Genomic DNA, 22,885 nt, shown 5'->3' on the forward strand with positions numbered 1-22,885 from the left:
TTAGCTTATAAAGCTTAAAAAAAAAATCTATGCCCAGCGCTCATCCAAGACCCAGTTCATAGTGTAGGAAGGGGCGGCCAGGCATGGGTACTGAAAAAGCTGCTGCTTCTAATGTGCAGCTAGAGTTGAGAACCCTCTTTTGGGAAGATAAGGGAAGCTTTTATTAAACAGTAAACTATCAAGAAAAAAGCCCTCTAGTTTTTGAATTCTGAGAAACCCTGCCTAGACTTTATAATTAATGAATAACACATATATTGTGGCATTCTGGCAGGTGAAAATTATCTGTACCATTTGAACATCACTTTTATTACATTGTTTCTTATATTATTTATTTACTGTTTTCTTGATTAACACCTATCTCCCTGACTAAACTGTAAGTTCTATGAGATCAAGGCCTTCTCTATCTTATTAGCTTTGTAGAAAATATTGTCTTGTCTCTCCGGACCTTGGAGCAGTGATTGGCACACAGTTGATGCTCAGTAAATACCTACTGAATGACTAAAATATCACTGGAAACAAAAGTAAGAGATGAATAGCAATTGTAAGGAAAATTGTTGAAATATGACAAAGGGTTATAGAATCAAATAATGCATAGCAAAACATAAATACTATAATTAAAAAAAGATGGTTAAAAGATGTGAACATTTTACAGAAGAAATACAAAGCTTATTAACTATGAGAAAATAAAGTTTAATTTCACTGTAAGCAAAGACATTCAAATTAACATATTAGTTATATATGGTTTTTGTCTATTAAATTGGCAAAGATTACATACAGGTAATATTCAGGACTGACTAGGGTGCAGTTTGGTAATGACTCTCATACTCCAAATTAGGATAGCCCTCTGGGAAAGTGGTTTGGAGCAACATATAGAGAGAGAGTCCTGAGGATTATAATTCCTGTTGACCAAGAAATCCCATTCATAGAATAAATCCTGAGGAAATAAACAGTAGAGGGCTTTTATTTACCTACATTCCTTCTATCTGGAGCATCAAAGAAACCCTTGGTAGAAGAGAAGGGGACTGGTGAGAGTCAAAGCGTACTTGTCAGGGGCAGGGGATCAGGCAGACAACAGAGAGGCTCATCGCTCTGTACGAGCGCTCCGCTCATACAGAGATTACATGAAGTGTCGTGTAGCAATTTTACATCTGGTCTTCCAGAGACTGTCACTCACGGGGACTTTATAAGGCAGAAGGTTAGATGTCCAAATCCGCTCTTAAACCATCACCTCAGGCCAGCCCTTTGTCCTTATTCTCAGGGCAAATAAATGACTCTGTATAAATCTAAACTTAAAATATGATGGTGCTAAAATTTGCTGACTTTAGATATTTATAAAGCTTCTCTTTAGGCATCATTTTGTTCTCCCTTCCTTAAACAAAATTGTTTTTGATATTTTAATTTAAAAATATATCACAGGGAACTTCTCGGTGGTGCGATTTTCTTCATAGTAGTTTCAGTTAATAAAGCATTTGGGGATAATGAAGGGTGAAAATCACAGTATAAATGTAAAAATTCTTACATTAATGAAGCACAACGTATTATTGGACCCTTCATGGAATTTTCCATTGCCAAATCAAGGCTCATTATTCTGCACCTGAGCGCCACAATCCCTAGAGTTCCATGGCATGTTTTAATAATAAAGGAAATGTCCCATTTTGTTTTATAAAAACTATTTTCTCTTTCTGATGGTCTTTTTTTCTTACTAGCTTTTAATATGGCCTCAGAGATTTATGCTTTTAGATATAAATTCCCTTAAGACATATCTATTTCAATTGTGTGGGTTGAAGCAGGGTAGGGGGTTGCTGTTATCTGAGAAATAGTTTAGTAAGTGTTGCCAGAAAATCTGCATTGGAAAGTGTGTAATGAAATATTTCCGACTTTGGGTTTATAATCCAAACCATGACAGCTACTGCACAGACTTCATGGTATTTTGAGACCCGATATGTATAAAATGACAATCCTTATTTTTTCTAATCTCAGTCATGGGCTGATATGTTGAGCAATATATATTGGAGACCCTGTTAGAGAAAGGCAATGATTCCCTATTGCCTTCATTTATTCTTCTCTCAGAATTAATTTCTCCCTACTATGTTCTTTCATGAGATTTTGTATGTGACCCTCTGTCCTTTTTTTGGTCATTGTCCACAATTTTCTCATTCACAAAATCATTTCCATGCCTGATACATTCTTGGGGCTAAGTTGGATTGGGTGAATGGATTTGATTGCATTGATAGGCTCAATTCATTAATGTCAAGCAATGATTTCAGTTTATTCTATAAATGATGAGTAGTTATTTCAGCTTATTCTGTGATTCTTATCAGTTCAGATAAGAGCAGAAAAAAATTTGAATAGATTTCAAATGCTAACTTCAGATTTACTGTTAAGTATAAATGCACCTATTAAAATTTTAAAAAGAATCTTATATTGATCACAAATCCAAAACTTCAAGATTAAAAAAAAAAAGTGGTAAAAGTCCCATTTTTGACAAAAGCAGTAAAGCATTCAGATTATAGCAAAAATAGAAACCAAAAAAAAAAAAACAATAAAACAAACCACATAAAAACTCCTCTCCTCATATACAATTCAATTCTTTTTTTAAAAAAAATAATTTCTCTTAGGCTCACAATTTCATTTTTGGATCTAAGAAAATCAAAACAAATTGTAGAATTTTGGGAAATAAACATACTACACAACAAATTAAAAACTGTAGGATATGGCTAAGACTATACTCAGGAAAATACCAAGCATTAAACACTTAACTTATTAAACACAAAACAATAAAGATGAATCACTTAAATATCACACTCAAGAAATTAGGGGAATAAAAATATGCTCAAAGAATACAGAGAAAAATAATTATTAAAAATAAAATTATAAATTAATGAATTAGAAAACAGGAAGACAGCAGCATAGGTAAATCAAAAAGCTCTTCTTGAAAAAGTCTGGTTGAAAAAAACTAAGCTACTGGATACCTTAATGAAGGGGGAAAAAAGGGAAGTCAAAGCATAAATAGTTATTTTAAAAAGCAATGTCTATTAAATGAGAGGAAATATATACTTTAAATGTTAAGAGATTTCTTTGCACCTTTCCATATTAATAAATTTGGGAAAAAATCATGGATAAAATAGGTGTTTTTGAAAATATGAATGTTCAGAATTTATCTAAAAAGGAAAGACAACTTAAATGAACAAATAACAATGAGATAAATTGGGAGGTTTTTAAAAATCTATACCCATTCCTCGCTACCAACAAACAAACCAGCAAAACAAAGGAAATCAGTAAAAAGTAATTCAGAAGCAGATTGGTTTAGGAGGTCCTACATGATGCAGATTGTCCCATTTCCTGCACAACCTCATCAGCTGCTCCTCTTGTGCAAGCACGCACATCTCCCATCATATCGGCTTCCTTACTGTTTCCTGAAAACTCCTGGTATTGTGCACTAGAGCCTTTGCCCTAGCTGCTTTGTCTTTCTGAAACAGTCTCACCCTAAAATACAGTTTACACAGAACAAAGATTGCATTTCATATCACTGGAGTAAAATGGATAAATAAATGATAATAGAATAATTATCTTTTGGGGAAGTTGGGTTATAGTCCCTATCTCAGTCCTTACACTAAACAAATTTTATGTGGATGAAGAACTTAAAGATAAAAATTTAAACCATAAAAGAAGTAAAAGAAAACATAGAGGCAGAATTGATATTGTTTGTACAAACTAGTACAGGCATCCTAGTTGCACAGAATATATAGCATTGTCTGTCTGTCTATATCTATCTATCTATCTATCTATCTGTCTATCTATCTATCTCTACCATTTTAGTGTATAACTCTAAACTCAGATTGTGATAGTGCTAAATATTTTGCGGCTACTCTCTCACCTTTGGATATATTTATGTTGTACATATTTGTATATAGGGAAGATCTTACTGAGAATGGCACAAACCATCTTATGGCAAAATATATATATATATGTTTATATCATGACTAAACTAGAAAATAAGCAACGACCTACGAAGAATATTTGCAATAATAAGGGAGGCTAAAGGTAAATATCCCTAGTATACAAAGAGTTCTTAAATAATCCACAAAGAAATAAATTACATTAACTACCCAGTAACTTTAGCAATAGTTAAAATACAAATTAAAATACAGTATTTATCACCCAAAATATTTTCAAGTATTAAAATCATTAACACTTAATACACCAGTACTATGTTCTCATTCATATTGGTGAAAGGGGTCAATTTATACAATTTTTTTTCTAGAGAAATTTGGCTGTTAAAATTTTTAAAATATATATATATATATACTCTTTGACCCAGAAATTCCATTTCTAGAAAACTCCTACAGAAATACACAAGAAAGATTTAAGTGCAAGAATGTTCACTTGTAGAAAGGAAAAAGAGGAAAAACTTACATGTCTACCAGATACTAGATATTTTATTGTCATAAAATATCATGCTGCTATTTTACAAAATGAGACTTATCCACTTGTAATAACATGGGAAGGTTTGTAAGATAAGTTGCTAGACAGAAAAAGGACAATATAGTACACTATATTTGGTAAGATTACATTTTTTTGTACAAAAATACATGCATGGCTATCTGTCTATAAACACAATACACCCATTTTAGTATATGCAGAATAAAAAAATTAGGAAGTATGTTCACTACCTATTTATAATTAGTAATTTTGAGGGTTGAGTATTTTCAATTTCTAACTCACACCTCTTGTTAATGTTTGCTTTTTTGTAACAGTGAGAATATATTTTTAAAAAACATAAGTAGAAATAGAGTTTTAAAAAGATTAAAAGGAAGCATCCCTGAGACATATTTTAGGTGTCATCTAACAGAGATCCAGGACTACAAGTTAAACTGAAGAATGTATACAGCATCTCTAAACATAGTTTCTGGGAAATAAAAAAAAATGATGGATTATTCCTGGGTAATAGATAGCAAAATGTTCAATCTGATCTTTCTTATATGAGATCTGAAATACATTGCCTTGAAGGAGATGAACTCCATGCAGTGTTTTACTTATTAACTCTGTCAATAGATATGCTTAAAAAAGTCACTTTTTCTAACCTTTGTGATTTTCTTTATTTTATCTTTTGAAACATTTTATTTCTACTAATGTTTGAGGAATGTTCTCAGAGTAAATTGAGGGTGAGGAGTTTTTTAAAAAGGATTTAGTAATATGTCTTTTTGAAATGCTAATCCTTGGAACATTTTAAAATTTCCAGCTCACATCAGTCTCCTGGTTACACTGAATAAATTGGAACATTTGCACTTAGCCAGTTAACTTCCTTGAGGAGGAAGCTTAGCAAGGAGCTTTTTTCTTTAAGTATACCCAAGTGACTTTATGCATTCTAAAAGATCCTGCAATTCAACATGATTAAAAGCAACATCGTATACTAAAATCTTATTTCTGAAAATAACAGCACCCAATTATTTGAGAAAATACTGACTTTGAGACTGAGACAAGTCTGGGCCATATGAGAAAGTCAGATTGTAGAACTTCTCTCCAGCAAGCCTCAGTCTTCCAGAGAAAAGAATAACAGACTCTCTCCAGGAGGAGAACTAGGATTACAATCCATTTATTCAGCATTCAACAAAGGCTTCAGTACCCACCATGTGCTCAACATTATTCTCGATGATAGAGATATAGTTATGAGTAAAACAGATAAAAATACCCTCTTGGAGTTTGCACTCTTGGAAATAAAACCACACCAATACCAGTTCCTAAAATCTAAATTAATTTTGGACTTAGACAAATGGGCAGGGGCTAGGTTTGTTTTGTTTTGCTTAGAAATACCCTCCTATTAAAGATACAGATTAATAAACCTGGAGTTGACTGATCTTTGCACTACTCTGAAATTAATGTTTCTTAAACATTTTAGAAATAACATTGGTAATAAACAATTCATAAACTTAAGTAAAATATTGGAAATTAATCTGATTAAAAAATAGACTGCAGGAACTATCAATATAGGGTTAATGAATATTTTAGTTTTATTGTATATATTTGAAAATAGTTACAAAATTCATGCCTTTAAGATACTCTGTATTTTTAGAGTACATTATATATAAGATATATATATTAGAATTGCGACTCCTCAAGTTTCATTGAGATATTGAGTTTTTATATTAAGTTTGGAATTTGGAATTCAAAGGGATTTAAATAAAGGAATCTTCATTTTCTAATATGTCCTTTTTGGTCAATATTCTTCAAATTACTTTATGTAAATATAACTAAGTTTCTCAGGCTTCTATACAGAGATTTTTTTTTCATAATCAGATTAACACAAGTTAATAGAGTATTAAGCTAGTACTAAAACATCTTTTAACGAACTTTGGAACAAAGTGTTTTAATTGAGACCTATTTTTCTTACCACTTATTTAACGTCCTCAGTTAGCCTCAGCTCTTTCTAAAATAGATTCATGTTTTTAAGAAATTGAACAATCTAGTTGTTTTTCTTTCTTTTTCTTTTTTCCCCCCAGTTGAATGGCTAATGATTGTTTGTCAATGGTAGTCTATAAGTTCAAAATACTTGACATATAAAGACTGCAAAGCATTAAATATTTTAGCTGTACATTTAGGACTTGAAATCATTCAACATTTAAATCTATTTATACTAAATGCATTCTGAATTCTCTAATGTGCATTGAGAGAAAATGCTTGCCAAAAATAAATCTGTTTTTCGGGTTTTACGTAAATTGTTTAATCATTCATTTTCAACTATCTTTACAAGATTTGACTTCCACTTTTGGAGAAAATGTTTATTTGTATGTCTAAAGATTGTTTTATTCTTTGCTAGGTAAGGGTACAATTCAAACAACCATTACAGTCTGTGACTCTCACATTGGTGTTTTTTTTTCCCCTTTCAGCATCTTTGTTCAAGATGAATCACACACTCCTTATTGACAATGCCAGTTTTATTTATTTGCCCTGGTTATTTTCCAGTGATATATTGGTTTGCTGCACTTTAAAATGGGTTTGTGCTTATTTAAAGGATTTGTTTATCCTAAGTCAAAAAAGCAGGTAAGTGGGCAGCATGAAACACTGCTTTAATGCCAGAATGGTTTCAAGACAAGTGCATCTCATTTTCTGATGTAATACATATATAAAGATTATACATAATCTGCATCATCACTCGTAAGAGGTAACAGAACATAAAGGAGGTGATTCAGGATCAAGCAAAGAGTGATTTTTTTCACCCCCAAAGAATATGTGGAATACAGTTTTATCACTGCAGATGAGTGAACTGTGTGAGAAATTGATGGGATATTTCATGTATCTGACAAGCAGTTTGTCTATAGTTAGCCCAATGGAGTTAAAATTACCTGTAAGGAAAAGCAAGACATAATCTATTGAATTATAAGTAATGTTTTTGAACATATATATATATATAAAAGATACTTTAAGCATGCTAATTATTAGATGATGATAAAATCTACTTCTGCCATTAAATCACAAAACCTGACACTTTGCTCTTGTTATGGACTAAATGTTTGTTTCCTCCAAACTTCATTTGGTGAGGCTCTAACCCTCAACGTGATGATGGTATTTGGAGATGGGGCCCTTGGGAGGTACTTAGGTTTAGATGAGGTCATGAGGGTGGGGAGTCCTCATGATGAGATTAATGCCCTTATGAGAAGAGACCCAAAGAGTGTACTCTCTCTCAATCTCAAACTCTATCCTCTCTCTCTCTCTCTCTCTCTCTCTGTCATGTGAGGACACAGAAAGAAGGCTTCAGTCTACAAGCCAGGAAGAGGGCTCTCACCAGAACATGACCGTGTGGATTTCCAAAACTGTGAGAAATAAATATCTGTTGTTTAAGCCAGTCAGTGTATGGTATTTTGCTAAAGTCCTGAGCCAACTAAGACAAATCTATAGTACTTCTGCATATTTTCTCTTTGGATTAATTCTACATACTTTTGTGATAAAATTCATACTACCTTCTCTGTGTGACTGAGTTACATTCTTCAGTTTGTGGGTCACTGTCAGTACCAACGATGTCTGCTTTAGACTGTAACTGTCTAAAGGGCAAAGGTTGCCTCCACCTGCTTCCAACTCCATCAGCCAATTCAGTTAAAAATGAATTAAGCTAGACACATAAAATAATTGCATGGAGACAGTTTTCTTTTCCACCTGCTACTCTGGGCATGTAGATACAAGCTTACTGGAAACTACTTTGTTCAGTATTAAAATTACATCATGCATCACATACATATTTATTGATTATTATGATGCTGCTGCTTTGGAACCTTCTTTTCTGATGCAGCATAGAAATAGGATGTTTATGATAGCAAATGTGCTAACTAGTTCCACTTTAAGTTTTTTTGTGGATTATTTTTTTGTTCCTTTGAGCAATTTTTACACGTTAGAAATTTCTCATTGGCTATTAGCTTATCATTGTTAATACTTTTTATTTATTTATTTTTGTTAATATTTTAAAATAATTATTATGGCTAACATTGTTCAGAAAAATAATATTCTGCTCCAATATTATAGTGCAGTTTGAGAATCATTGTATTGCCTCTTTCTGGTGATTTAATAGGTCATGATCTTAAATTTTAATTGTGAGGCATCCAGATATGCTCTGAATATCAGTAGACTTAAAGAGGTGGTCTCCAACCTTGGCACTACCCTCCCCGACTGTGTGACCTTAGATAAGTCACTCTGCCTTTCTAGAAACTGGTTTCAGTATAAAAATTTGGATTCTCATCTCTGACACCTTGCTATATCAAAGTCTATGTGACGTCTTTTGAGATTATTTCTAATGGTCTATAAAGTGCCAAATTTGCCAAGGGTTGATATTTTATTTTAGGGTGGCTATCCCTAGAATTTTATCATTCACAGTAATTTTCATTACTATATACTAATTTAAGTGGGAAAAAAAGATAGATTTGTAGTTTATGTGCAAGGAATAAACTTGGAAAGTGGTTCGTACTTGGGAGAATCATATATGGATTCAGAAAGAAGAGGTTCAGAAGTTCAGGGCCTCAGATGGTTGCTACAGCTCTCTACTCCATAACATTTCTGTGGTCTCATTATTCCACTGCAGACATTCCGCAACCTTCACACCAGAAACCATGTCAGGAATCAAATGGATACAAAATATTCTTGAGTTACTTCATCTACCACTGGGAGTTAACATGTCATTTCATTTTACAAATGTAAGGGAAATTTAAGTATTAAATGTTTTGAATAATTTGCTCTATTTAGAACAGCAACGTCCCCACTTATTTGTAACCACAATTTTAAGCAACTACAAATTTAAATTTCAAAATTAAAAAATATGTATATATATTCTAAGTATGAACAGTGAAAAAAAGTGCTGAGAAGAATCACAGATATAAAGACTAAAAGGCAATAGGTCATGCAGTAATTATTTAGTTAATCAAACCGAAGAAAGGAACACCCTCCCTGGACGTTAAATGGAATAACTTAAAAATCAAGACTAAAGAGGACAGAGAGGGAGCAATAAAAACAACAGGAAAAGATGATACGAGGAGTACCTTTGGGAATCAGAAACAGTACTTGGACAACTTGCTGCTACCTGGCCAGTGGTGAGAGTGTGCGCAGGGGACAGTGTGGAGCGGGAGGGAAACGGCCTTCAAACCCCACGGTGTTCTGAGGACGCTTAGTGGAAGGGCAGCTTAGGTTCTGCATGACTCAGTAACCCTCTAGGGGTTCTTAGTGCCTATTTAAGACTAAAGCGCACCAATTAGAACAGCACAGCATTCTGGAATTATACAGTGTTGGGAAAAGCAATTTTTCATACTTCAAGGAGCAGAAAATAGCAATATATTGCTGCATAGTTCAGTTTGTCAGTTGTTCATAAAAATTTTGATTCATCAAGAAAAGTTAAAAATATTTTGAGAAACTTCTATTTTATAAAGCAGGGAGCTAAGTATATTTGCAAAAGATTTTATTGGCGAAAAGAACTCTTTTTGTGGAGTCTGAAGATTCTGATATTGTGTCTTCCACTTATAAGATAAGTCTGTTTGAAAGTCATTTAACTTCTCTGAGCTTTAGTTTTTTTTTTTCTCTCTGTTGAGTGAAAATACTTATTTTAGATATCTGGTAGAGTGGAGGAGAGGGTTAAAATACAGTTGATAATGTATATTCTTTGAGTAATTGAAATGTATAAAATATAATTGTAAGATTATGTTATTATGATTAAAATTTTTAAGGTTTGAAAGTATGGTTTAAAAGACAGACAGTCCTTCTTTTCCGAAACACCTCATTTCTCATGCATTGTAAATAAAACATTACTGCAGAATAAATCAGTTGCTATTGATTTCAAGGATCAGAATTCTTCAGAGGAAAAGGGAACCAAGTAAGTAAACAATAATGGGATGACTTTATTTACATACTGGGAATGGAATTTGACTTGTGTTGTTATTAGTTAAACTTGATGAAATTTCTGTTTTAGACATATCACAAGGTAGCTTCAAAATGAATGCAATTATTCAGCCTCCTAAAAGCATACAGAAGTCTAATTGATGCACTGTGATATTAGCTTTAAGCATGACTTTATAAAAGATCAAATTTGCATTTAATGAGAACTTAACACCAACACATACTTGTCAAAGATATGAAGGAGTTGGCATTTTTGTACATACAGTTTCTGCTTAAGAGAAGCTCTCCTAAGGAGCCCAGGAGACCCTCAGGCAGGTTTGCCAGCACTTGGCTCCTTACGGTCCTCTGTCAGTTTCAAGACACTGTGATTCTGTGTCCAGTTATGTGAAAATACAGTTATTGTACATCTTTATGTGTACCTTTTTTTTTAACCTCACCAAAAGGTTGTGATTTGATAAATATAGTGAATTTCTTATCAGCTTTGTCAGTGCTAAGCAGTGGGCTGGGGTAAGGTAATAAATCTCTGAATAAATTGGTTATTATAGATGAACAGCATGATACATGAGGAAATATTGACTATTCATGTTTTCCTGCAGAATGAGATTTGTATCAAAATAAAAGACTTCTCCACCAAAGTCATGTTCATTTAAAAAATGAAAGGGTATTATGCTATTGTGATTGAAGACAGAATGGGGTGAATTTGGGTCACATTTTGCAGGCTTTAAAAACTAGTAATTTTTTGATGGAAGGGAAGACCAGAAGTTTTGCACGTTCATTTGGAAAGGGAGGCGGACAATGAAGAGTTATTTCTTTCCAGTTTTTCATTATAGAATTTGCGGCAAAGCAAAAATAGGGAAAACCAGGAGAGACAAACCTCTATATTTGAATACTTTCCACTATAGTTTTAAAAATATGTTCTTTGCTGTTGAAAGACTGCTTTCACTGTTTTACCAAGGGGAGCGAAGCCTTTTTCAAAAGGTAAAAGGACAGCAGGTAAATGCATTGGGCCATGTGACTCCATGAATTTTGCTGCTGGCTCTGCTAGTCTGCTTGCACTGGGAGCTCCTCCACCCACTGCGCTGACAGGAGATTCATCTGAGTGAAGAAGTTCTAATTTGGGGAGGGACGTTTAGGCTCACTGTTCATTCACCACTTCCTTGTAAACTGCCGTAGGATCTGTTTCAGTGATTGGGCATTTTGATGGGAGCACAGTGGAGAGAAGAGAAAAAGAGTTAAAGGAGATTGTGCTTCTGGAGACATGTGGCTCAGACATGTGTTCCAAGATCTTGTCTCCATTTTAAAAACTCTATGTCTACTGTATAGAATAGGCTTTTACTTGGTTTTGGATTACAGAAACCAAGGGTAAAACCCTATGATTTCTCAGCTGTAGTTGCCAAATTTTCTTGCCTTGGTAGAACGCTCCTGCCAGGTAGTGATGGCCTGAGCCTGGTCAGGTGTCATGAGATAGTGGTTCTGATGAGGTGATGTCAGCAGACATGGAGGCCATTGGAATGCGCAGGAGACCAGCTTCTCGTGCTCTTCTAGACTGGAAGGTGAGCTCATCTTAAACTAGCAGTGGGGACAGTAGTTGTGGTTCAAAGGAATGGAGGAGTCAGAGAGGGGCGAGTCAGGTGCTGGGGTTGCTGCAGGGAGAAAGGACCATGGGGCGGGATCTGCAAACACATGTCCCTGGCTTTCAGATGGCGAAGGCGTCTGTAGGGTTAGTGTGAGGTGGCTTCCCGGGGGAGGGGGGTGGTATTTGGAGCCAGTTAGGGAGGTGTTTCTTCAGGCCAGGATGGCTGCGGAGCTGAAGCGGAGCAGAGCCAGGGCCAGATGCGGTGCTCTTCCCCGAGAGGGGGCAAGGAGGGAGGCTGTGGGGAGACCCTGAGAAGGCCCCTGAGCTGAAGCACGATGGCAACTCAAATCCACATCAGGCCGGCTGTCCCGGTTGTCTGGTCTAGTGCCCAGTGAGACAGGAAAGAAATGAGAACTTGGAGTCTATGTCACCCAAAACACAAAAGATTCTGCATTTTAAGTATTCTTCTGTGTCTCAGCTTTTTTATTTGTCATGCTTTCTTCCATTTGTCCTCAGAAAATATATTTATAAAAGCTGAAACTCTGTTATCAAAGTAGTTGCATGGAAGGCACATACTCCCCACTTTTCAACCCAACAATGAAGGAGAATGAAACTAAAAGAGGACTTGGGACGGAACCCACGGAGGCCGAATACACCCAGAAGTTTCTTTGAAGTCCCATGTCTTACCTTAAAATCCTTGTAAAATTGGCGCATTATGTTATATAAAATAGCCATGCATGCTTATTTTAATATAAAATAATGTGTCACATGGCTTACTAGTTATAATCCCAACGCAGCACCACACACTTCTGGCTAAATGGGCTGTAGTCCTAGACACGTAGGGTAAAATTCCATCTCTCATCCTTGCTCGTTTTGCTGCCTTATTCAACTTAGTTACTAGCTGTGAATCTCTGTTCTGAATGAAAAATTCAGAGTAAGGTCATTTCTGTCTTGCGCTAAGTAAGAGAATGTGGCTAGCCCTTTGTAGGCCCTTAATACATGGCCCTAGTACAAGAAGGCATTTTAATGAATTATTATACTGGGGAGGAAGAGTTGTCTGTAGAACATGATATCCTGGGAGGGCAGAATACGGGCTGATGCAGGGCTGGGAGGAGCTGTGGCAGCCAAATCACTGTGAGTGGCACTTTAGTAACATCATATCCACAGTTTAGGCTGACCCCAGGAGTCAATGTAATTTCTAGCTTGTGCCTGTGCCCCTGAGTGTTACTTTTCCCCATCCTTCCTTCTCTGCTAGGGTGTCCTCAGATTTCCTTCTCTTAATGCCTATGCAAATGTTGAGATTCTTCTCTAATTGAAATTGAATTTTTGGCTTCTATTATTGTTATTGTCACCTTCGACATCAGAACAAAAAAGAATTTTCAGAGCTTTATTTTCTTACTGCAACTAGCGAAAGCACAGGGCGTGATCATATTGCTCGAAACACCTGGGTTGCGTCACAGAGGCAAGGCCTTGAACCCACACCCCCATCCTCAGGCCCTGACCACACCCTTCACAAAGCTTCAGTGTGCCATTACCTGGGGCACATCCCCAGGCTCAAATCATTGTCCCTTGAGGGAAGAGCAACAATAAAACAAAACAGTAGAGCAACTTTTGAATATATATTGACGATGAAGCTGTTTTACTCTGGGAATAAGAGTCAGAATAAGTGGACAGTGGCTGTGATGAGTGTGGAATTATTCAGCAAATCCCAGAGTAGAAAAGCCAGAGGGCAACTCTTCCTTGAAATGATTTTAATCACAGGGTTTTAAAAACAAATAAAATAAATCATCATATTTATCCATGTTTCCTTTATTTTCCTTTGCATTTTCACTTAAGAGAGAAGGGCTCAGGGGACTTGTGGGTACATCCACCACTTCGGTTACTTTTATATTCTTAAAGATTTTTCACATCTTTTATACTGAAGAATAGCTATTCGTCTAGAGTAATAGTACTTATTTGCCATGCAATTTGGATTGAAGATACCTAAATACTTTTCCTTGCCTTCAGCAATTTCTTCTGCACTTAGTGAAAGATTTAAATGCATCTGCCTTTGGAGCAGAGATAGAAAGGCCTGGAACTTTGCAAGGATTGAAGTGTTTGGTCAAAATCTACCACATCTGAATTTTAGACTGGCCTTTAGGGACATTGGTTCAGAAGTGGGACCTGTTTCAGTTGGCTAAGGCTGCCATAACAAAATACCACAGGCTGGATGATGTAAATAACAAAAATGTATTTTCTCACTATTTTGGATGCTGGAGGTCCAAGATGACTGTGCCATCACGGTTGGGTTCTGGTGAAAGCTCCCTTCCTGGCTTTCAAATGGGCGCCTTCTCACTGCGCCCTCGCATGAGAGAGAGAGGGTGCTATGTCTCTTCTTAAGAACACTAACCCTATGATGAGGACCCCACTCTTATGACCTCATCTCAACTTAATTCTCTCCTAAAAGTCCAATCTCCAAATAGCATCACAATAGGAGTTAGGGTTTCAAAATGTGACTTTTGGGAGGAGACAGTTGAGTTGGCACTATCATACAACTCTGGGTTCTATCTTGTTTCCTTGTCCCTAAACTTGAGCGTGGCCCTGGACAGCAAGGCATGCTTGGTACTCTTTTTGCTGGATGCTCTAGGTCAGTGCTGAAGCGGTCTTGCTGCTGATCCTGCTCTGACTTTAATGGCACCATCTTATATTTTAAAGAGATTTTATTTTTTAGAGCAGTTTTAAGTTCACAGCAAAATGGAATGGAAAGTACAGAGGTCCCATATACTTCCTGAACCCTTACACACACACACACACACACGCACTCACTCTCTCTTCTACTGTCAACGTCCCCCGCCAGAGTGGTACATTTGTTACAATTGATGAACCTTCAGCGACACGTCATTACCACCCAAAGTTCATGTTTTCATTGGGCTTCACTCTTGGTATTGCACATTCTGTGGGTTTTGAGAAATACATAATGACATATATCCACTGTTACAGTCTCACACAGAATAGTTTCACTGCCCCTGAAGTCCTCTGTGCTCTGCCTACTCATCCCTCCCTCCTAACCACTAGCAACCACTGATCTTTTTACTGTCTCTATATTTTGCTTTTTCCAGAATGTCAAATAGTTGGGATTATACAGTATGTCACCTATCAGATTGGCTTCTTTCACTTAGCAATATGCCTTTGAGATTCCTCCATATCTTTTTTTTTTAAACAAAACAGCTTTTAAAAAATTTTAGTAATACACTTTATTAATCCAATGTATCAAAATAGTATCATTTTAATATGTAGGCAATATAAAAAAGTATGAATGGGATTTTAACACTTTTTAAATTCTTTTTCATTGAAGTATAGTTGATTTATAATATTAGTTTCAGGTGTGCAGCATAGTGTTTCAGTATTTTTGCAGATTATACTCCGTTATAAGTTATTACAAGATAAAAGCTATAATTCCCTGTGCTGTACAATATTTCCTTGTTGTTTATCAACTTTATACATAGTAGTTTGTATCTATTAATTCCATACCCTTAACTTGTCCTTCTTGCCTTACCCTTTCCCCTTGGTTACCACAAGTTTGTCTTCTTTATCTATACCTCTGAGTTTGTTTTTGTTTTGCATATACATTCATTTGCATTATTTTTTAGATTCCGCATATAAGTGATATCATACTGTATTTATCTTTCTCTCACTAAGCATAATATTCTCTAGGTCCATCCACATTGGTGCCAGTGTCATCGTTTCATTGTCTTTTATGTCTTGGTAGTATTCCACTTTATATATATATATATATATATTTTTTTTTTACATATATAAAATATATAAAAGTATTCCATTTTTTATACACACACACACACACATATATCACATCTTTATTCATTCGTCTGTTGATGGGCACTTAGGTTGCTTCTATGTCTGGCTATTGTAAATAGTGCTGCTATGAACACTGGGATGCATGTATCTTTTCAAATTAGTATTTTTGTTTTTTTTCTGGATATATACCCAGGATTGGAATTGCCAGATCATGTGGTAGTTCTACTTTTAGTTTTTTGAGGAGCTTTCATACTGTTTTTAACAGTGGCTGCACCAATTTACATTCCCACCAACGGTGTATATGGGTTCCTTTTTCTTCACAGCCTCACCAACATATGTTATTTGCAGACTTTTTGATGATGGCCATTCTGACACATGTGAAGTAATATCTCACTATTGTTTCAATTTGCATTTCTCTGGTAATTAGTGATGTTGAACATCTTTTCATGTGCCTGGTAGCCATCTGTATGTCTTCTTTGGAAAAAATGTCTATTCAGGTCTTCTGCCCACTTCTGATTAGGTTTCTTTTTTTGATACTGAGTTGTATGAACTGTGTATATATTTTGGATATTAACCCTTTGTTGGTCATATCATTTCTAAATATTTTCTCCCATTCTGTAGGTTGTCTTTTCATTTTGTTGATGATTTCCTTTGCTGTGCAAAAGCTTTTAAGTTTGATTAGGTCCCATTTGTGGTTTTTTTGCTTTTTTTTTTTTTTTTTTGCCTTAAGAAGCAGATCCAAAAAAAATTTTCTATTACTTATGTCAAAGAAAGTTGTGCCTATGTTCTTTTCTAGGAATTTTATGGTTTCAGATCTTCCATCTTCCATTTAGGTCTTTAATCCATTTTTGATGAATAGAACAGCTTTGTTGAAATTTAATTCACGTATCATAAAGCTTACCCTTTTAAAACATTTCTTCATTGTATTCACAAGATTGTGCATCAGTCCTCACTATCTAGTCCCAGAACATTTACATCATCACAAAAGAAACCCAGTACTCATTAGCAGTCACTCCCCATTCCCCTTCCCTGCATCGCCTAGAAACCACTAATCCACTTTCTGTCTCTATGGTTTTGCCTATTCTGGATATTTCATACAAAGGAAATCATACAATATGTGACCTTTTGTGGCTGACTTCTGTCTCTTAGCATAGTGTTTGTGTGGTTCATCCATATTGTAATATGTATCAGAGCTTCCTTCCTTGTTACATCTGAATAACATTCTAATGTACATATACCACGTTTGTTTATCCATTTGTCAGTTGATGGACATTTGAGTTGTTTCTGTTTTTGGCTATTATGAACAAGACTGCTGTGAACATTTGTGTACAAGTTGTTGGGTGAAGGTGTTTTTAATTCTCTTGGGATATTTATTTGGGAGTAAAATTGCTGGGTCATATGGTAACTCTGAATTTAATCTTTGAGGAATTAAACTGTTTTCTAAAGCAGCTGCAGGATTTTACATTTACACCAGCAATATATACACTCCAGTTTCTCCACATCCTCACCAGTACTTGTTAATATCTGACTTTTGGATTCTAGCCATTATAGTGAGTGTGAAGTGGTATCTCATTGTGGTTTTGGTTTGCATTTCCCAAATGACTAATGTTGAGCATATTTTCATGCTTAGTGGCTATTTGAATATCTTCTTTGGACAAATGTCCATTGAAATCATTTGCCCACTTTTAATTGGGTTATTTGTCATTTTGTTGTTGTGTTGTTAGTTTTTTATATGTCCTGGATATAAGTCCCTTATCAAATATACGGTTTACAAGTGTTTTCTCACATTCTCTGAGTTATCTTTTTATTTTCTCAATGGTGCCCTTTTTTAAATTTCAGTTTTATTGAGATATAATTGATATACAGCTCTGTATAAGTATAAGGTATACAATACAATGATTTGACTTACATACATCATGCAATGTTTACCACCAGTTTAGTTGAACATCCATCATTTCATATAGGTATAAAATTTTTAAAAATAGAAAAAAATTTTCCTTGTGATGAGAACTCAGTATTTACACTTGACAACTTACATGTATAACATACAGCAATGTTAATTATATTTATCATGTTGTACATTATATCCACAGTACTTACTTATCTTATATCTGGAAGTTTATACTTTTGACAAACTCCAATTCCCCCTCCCCTCCCCTCTACCTCACAGATCTGATCTTTTTCTGTGAGGTTGTTTGTTTTTGAAGTATAATTGACCTGCAACACTATGTTGGTTCCTATTACACAACATAGTGATTTGATGTTTCTGTACATTTCAAAATAATGACCACTCTTCCACATCTTTTCATGGTTAGATAGTTCATTTCTTGATTGTGCTGAATGTTGGTACCATCTTTGTCTGGATTCCTATCCTTGACTTCAAGTCTTTTGTTACCTAGATATGGTCCCAAGTGTTCTCTCTTTATGTATCTGAGTCAACATCTCTGCTGATAAGATCTTAATCCTCAGAGCATGGGTTCTGTCAGCCCTCCTCCTTTTACTCTCATTCACCTCTCATCTCAGATGCATGTTCCTTCCTGCTACGTAGTTTGTTATCTCATTGGCAGCTGTCCTTGTGCAAGTCCCTGGCTTCTGCTCAACCCACAGGTTTGCTTGGCTCTCTTTTATGTGAAGTCTTATCCTTGCCAGAGCCCTGGTATGGCAGTTGACAGGCAGGGAACACCAGTAATGCTATAGAAATGTTTATGCATTTGCTTTTGGCAAAACTTAAGTCTGTTCTAAGCAGCAAACTGGAATCTTGGTCCTGAGGAGAGAAATCTGCAATGGCCACATGAATCCAATAAAAAGTTCACACACCCCTTGCCCCAACTAACAAACAAAAACACTAAAATAGTAGTTAAGGTAACTTATTAAGATATTTTTGTATTAATTCTGTTTCAAAATATGATTAATATTAAGAATTTTTGAAACTTATTAATTAACACTGCTGTTCTTTATAAAGCAAATGATTTGCATGCAAAATGTATTGTTTTCCCTTCTTCCTCTCCTCCTCCCACCCTGGGGAAGTTAAACAGGTAGAAAATCCAAACAGTGAAGAAGAATGTTGGTAGCTTCATGGGAGCTTGTATTGTAGCAAGTTAGGAATAATCCAAGAGACAAGGCTTGAGTCAGTATCACTAACACGATCCAGGCCTATTTGGTTCAGTTCTTTTATTACCATCCATAACTGCATTTTTTTTTCTTGCAGAGAAATAAAATGGTATGATGCAGAAAGAACTCCATTAAAAGAGTGGAACATTAACCTTTCTTGGTTTCTCTGTACTGATAGAAATGACATAATTGCATATTGTGTTTGAATCCACATGGGAAGTCTGAAGGGATGTGAGACTTCATCTGCAGGTTGTTCAAGCTCTATGAAAATATGAAAAAGGCACTATATTGGGAAAATTCTGCAACAGTAACAAAAAGCATTGTTGTTTTACTCTAGCAGATGCAGATACTATGGAGGGGAAGCCAGGCTTGAGAGAACACAGTGATGGGTCAGGCAGATGAGGTGGTTGTAACCACTGGTATCTAAAGCATCCTCCTTGCACACTCTTTGACAAGAATGGAGACAATACCAGGAATTATGAATGTATGTCAATTATGTTCAGCTATACTCACAGTGACCTGTTCTTGACCCATATCTGAAGACGATTTGGTAGTTGTTTCTTTTCCAATAGAGTGGTTGAAATCTCTTGTTTCTCTTTAAGTGTATGGCCAAATTCATTGTTACAGAACTACAGATGATTAAATTTAACATGAAATGAATGAAAAATGGACTTACTCCCACCTTGATTGCTGTCAGTGTTTTAATAGTGGAAGCATGTCTTTTTACGCCTAGGAGTGAACAAGATCTGAAGGAGAAAAGGCTTAGAATGCAGGGCTGAGGAAGCATCATGCTGTCTGTCCCCAGGGAGAAAAGAAACCGGTCCTCATTTTGAAATAGCTTTTGGCTATGGCTCCGAAACACTCAATGGGCAGCTTTATAAATTGTAGTCCTTTCTTCGACAAAGAGAAAAATCACTGTATGTCTGTGTACTCTGAAAGGAGATAGAGAAGGCTAAGAAACAGATGCAGAAATTATTATGTACTTGTAACAAGTACCCACACTATGAAATATTCTTGTTTTTTATATTAAGAAACACTGTGCATTCTTCTGTAAACATAACTTTACATTTGTGTGGAAATTTAATTGTTTTGTTTTATATTCAGATTATGTGTTCCAGTTCTGCATTAAGGAGTATACAAGATGTATATAAATTAATATATTTAATATACAAGAGGACTTTCATCACAGTCTTAGAATTTTTTCTTCTTCAGTGTTCTGCAGTTTTTAAAAATATCTTAATCCAAAGTGGTGGTTCTCATTTTGCAGTAGAAGTGTGAGCTGGGGCACACATCTCCCATTTCCTATCCATTATATCTCTCTTTCCCACACTTGAAGGTCTAATCTTAGATTTCCCTCACCTTTCTATTGCAGGCAATAGAAAGAGCCAAACTTGAAATCAGTTTTGAACTTGAAGAGTTTACATAGGGTCAGTGGAGCTGAAAGTTAGGATTCTTTTCTCTTTAAAAGATATTTCAACCAGGAAAAAAAAAAACAAAACTTTTTTTGTTTGTTTTCTGTATGAAACAATATAACAAAACTGACATATAAACAAGACATTTCAACAATATGCTGAGATAAAGCCCTGAAAATTAGTTTACTTTCAAACTGTTTCAGAGCTGTCCTTCTGGAATAAAACCACTTTTATAGAAAATAGGGAACACTATTGTGAAGATTCCTTGATGGTATGGATGTTAAACCAAGCATATTGTCAAAGTAAACACGGCCAGGAGAAGGCCTCCTATCTCTCCTAGTACATTTAATTTAAAAAGTGGTATTTCTTTGTTATTAGAGTCACTTCTAGGGAGTAGAGTGAAAAGTGTATGAACTTTAGAAGGAAGCAGAGCTATGCTTAACAGTCACATCTAGGCTGAGGATCTGAAGACCCTTCAGTGTCAGTCTCCATACCTTCCTTGAAGGATTGTTTTGGGAAGATGTAGTGAGATAAATATGCAAAACACCTAATGAGTTGTTTGAATATAATTTATTCAATAGAGACCTGTTATTTCTTCAATCTTAAAAGAAGTGTAAGGACCAAGAAAAAAGTAACACTTTAAATTCATCATCAGACTTTATAGGAGAATATTGAATATGGATTACCTGCCGGAGCCTTAAATGGTGACAAATGAGTAATCTTGGGAAAAAGAAGAAATAATTAGAATATAAGGGATATTCTAATAATTTTGTCGTAGTGACAGCAAACGGGCCAACACCCTGCTGGTGTGTGCACTAAAAGCCCTGGCCCTTCTGAGCCCAATCAGATGGAATTGCTATCTTCTGGAATTGACCAATCACTAGCCAAACAGAGGCTTCCTTTTACATTGGTCATCTACAGTGATCACTTTATTCCTTGTATCTAATTATCAAACTCTATCTCTTGGGGGGGGAAAAAGGCAGTTTTAAAGCTTATAGATTTGGAGAAATATTTTTTGTAATATTTTAACTAGTAATTAGGCATGAACAAAAATATATGGTAAATATTATACAATGTGGTACTTTACAGGTTAGAAATTATAAAACCTTTGTAATTAGTTACATTTTGCATAATGCTTGTGGGATAATAAGGCTTCATCAATAAATATTTGTTGTCTACCTGTTCTGTGCTAGGCCCTGGCATGGAGTGATAAATAAATAAATCAGGGTCCTCACTCTTAAGGGGCTTATACTCTAGCAAAGCAGATAGTGATAAGTGCTAAGATGAGAACAGGATAACGTGTTGGAGGGTAGTGGGTGGGGCTGGATAGCCAGGGACACCATCTTGGAGAAGGTGACAGTTGAACTAAGATCTTAAAGATGACACTATTTCAACCACATGAAGATCTATGGCAAGAGAACTCCAGGCAGGGGACATAGGAAGTGTGACATAGTGAGCAAATCAGCGCTAAGGCCATGAGGCCAAAAGAAGCATAGTGTGTTCAGGGAAAAGGGAAAAAATACTGTTACTGAACCATGCAAGAAAGGGTGAACTTGGTAGGAAGTCAAGTTAGAGACGTAAGTAGGCTTCGTAGGAACATGGTAAGGAGTTGAGTATGACAAAAATTCATTGAATGGAACAGTTATTAGAGAATTTTAATAAGGGGCAAACCACATGAGATCACATTGATGCTGTGTGAAGAATGGATTGCTGGGGCCAGAGCATAAAGCAAGGATACAGTTTAATCTGTTGTTGCCGTGGACTGGATGAGAGATGGTGGTGGCTTGGGTCAAAGTCATGGCAGTAGGCATAGGTTGATGGGCAGATTTGGGATCTATTTTGGCAGGAGAGCTAACAGGATCTAACAGAGCTAACAGGACTCGATGATTAATTTGCTGTGGAAATTGTGCTGAGAGGAGGAGGAGAATCATGAGTGACAGAGTTTTGACTGGAACAATGGAGTAGACGTTACTGCTCTTCATGATTTATGGGGTGGAGTGAAAGTAAAACAGTTTAGGTAGACTTAGAGCTCTCGTTGGGACTTAGTCCTATTAGACTTTCAAATGGAATTCAGTGTAAGACTCTACAGCTTATGAGAGAAGAATTGAAGATAAGACATTTTAGGTCTTTACTATATAGTTGGTGTTTAAAAGCATGACACTGGATTAATTCACTTGGAGATATAAGAGAAGGTCTAAAACTAGACTACTCTGACATTTAGACATCAGCAAGATAAGGAAGAGCCCATAGGAGACTGAAAAAGAAAGGCAGAAAAACGTGGTACAACAAATATTAAAATAATAACAGCAACAACAACAATAATAAAAGCATTTCAAGAAAGTGATGTTAGTCTACAAGTGTGAAATGCTCTTGAGAAATCAGGAAGGGAGAGAGAGAAACAGGAACACAGGATTGGACAATATGCAGCAGGTTGGTAATCTTGGCAAGAGCATTTGCAGTGGAATGGAAGGGACAGATGACCAAACAGAGTGCATCAGACAGGTGATGTAGGGAGAGAGAAACAAGGTCAGATGGCTCAAGAACTTTTGCTTTGAAGATGAGCAAAGAAATGGGACTGTAGCTGAAGAGAGGTGGGAAGTTCTTTCTTTCTTCCTCCCCTACT

General features: G+C 35.7%; 1 protein-coding gene across 4 annotated transcripts in view; it reads left to right on the forward strand.

Moving 5' to 3' along the window:
• The window catches only part of GRIK2 (glutamate ionotropic receptor kainate type subunit 2), a 933,693-nt gene that overhangs the window by 317,321 nt on the left and 593,487 nt on the right, over window positions 1–22,885 (forward strand). For all 4 annotated transcript variants that reach the window (XM_072965660.1, XM_072965661.1, XM_072965662.1 and 1 more), the window contains 2 exons: window positions 6,888–7,041; window positions 7,743–7,813. The gene's annotated coding sequence lies outside the window, so the exon portion shown is untranslated. The remainder of the gene's footprint in view (window positions 1–6,887; window positions 7,042–7,742; window positions 7,814–22,885) is intronic.

The sequence above is a fragment of the Vicugna pacos genome, chromosome 8, assembly GCF_048564905.1.
Source record: "Vicugna pacos chromosome 8, VicPac4, whole genome shotgun sequence".
Classification (NCBI taxonomy): domain Eukaryota; kingdom Metazoa; phylum Chordata; class Mammalia; order Artiodactyla; family Camelidae; genus Vicugna; species Vicugna pacos.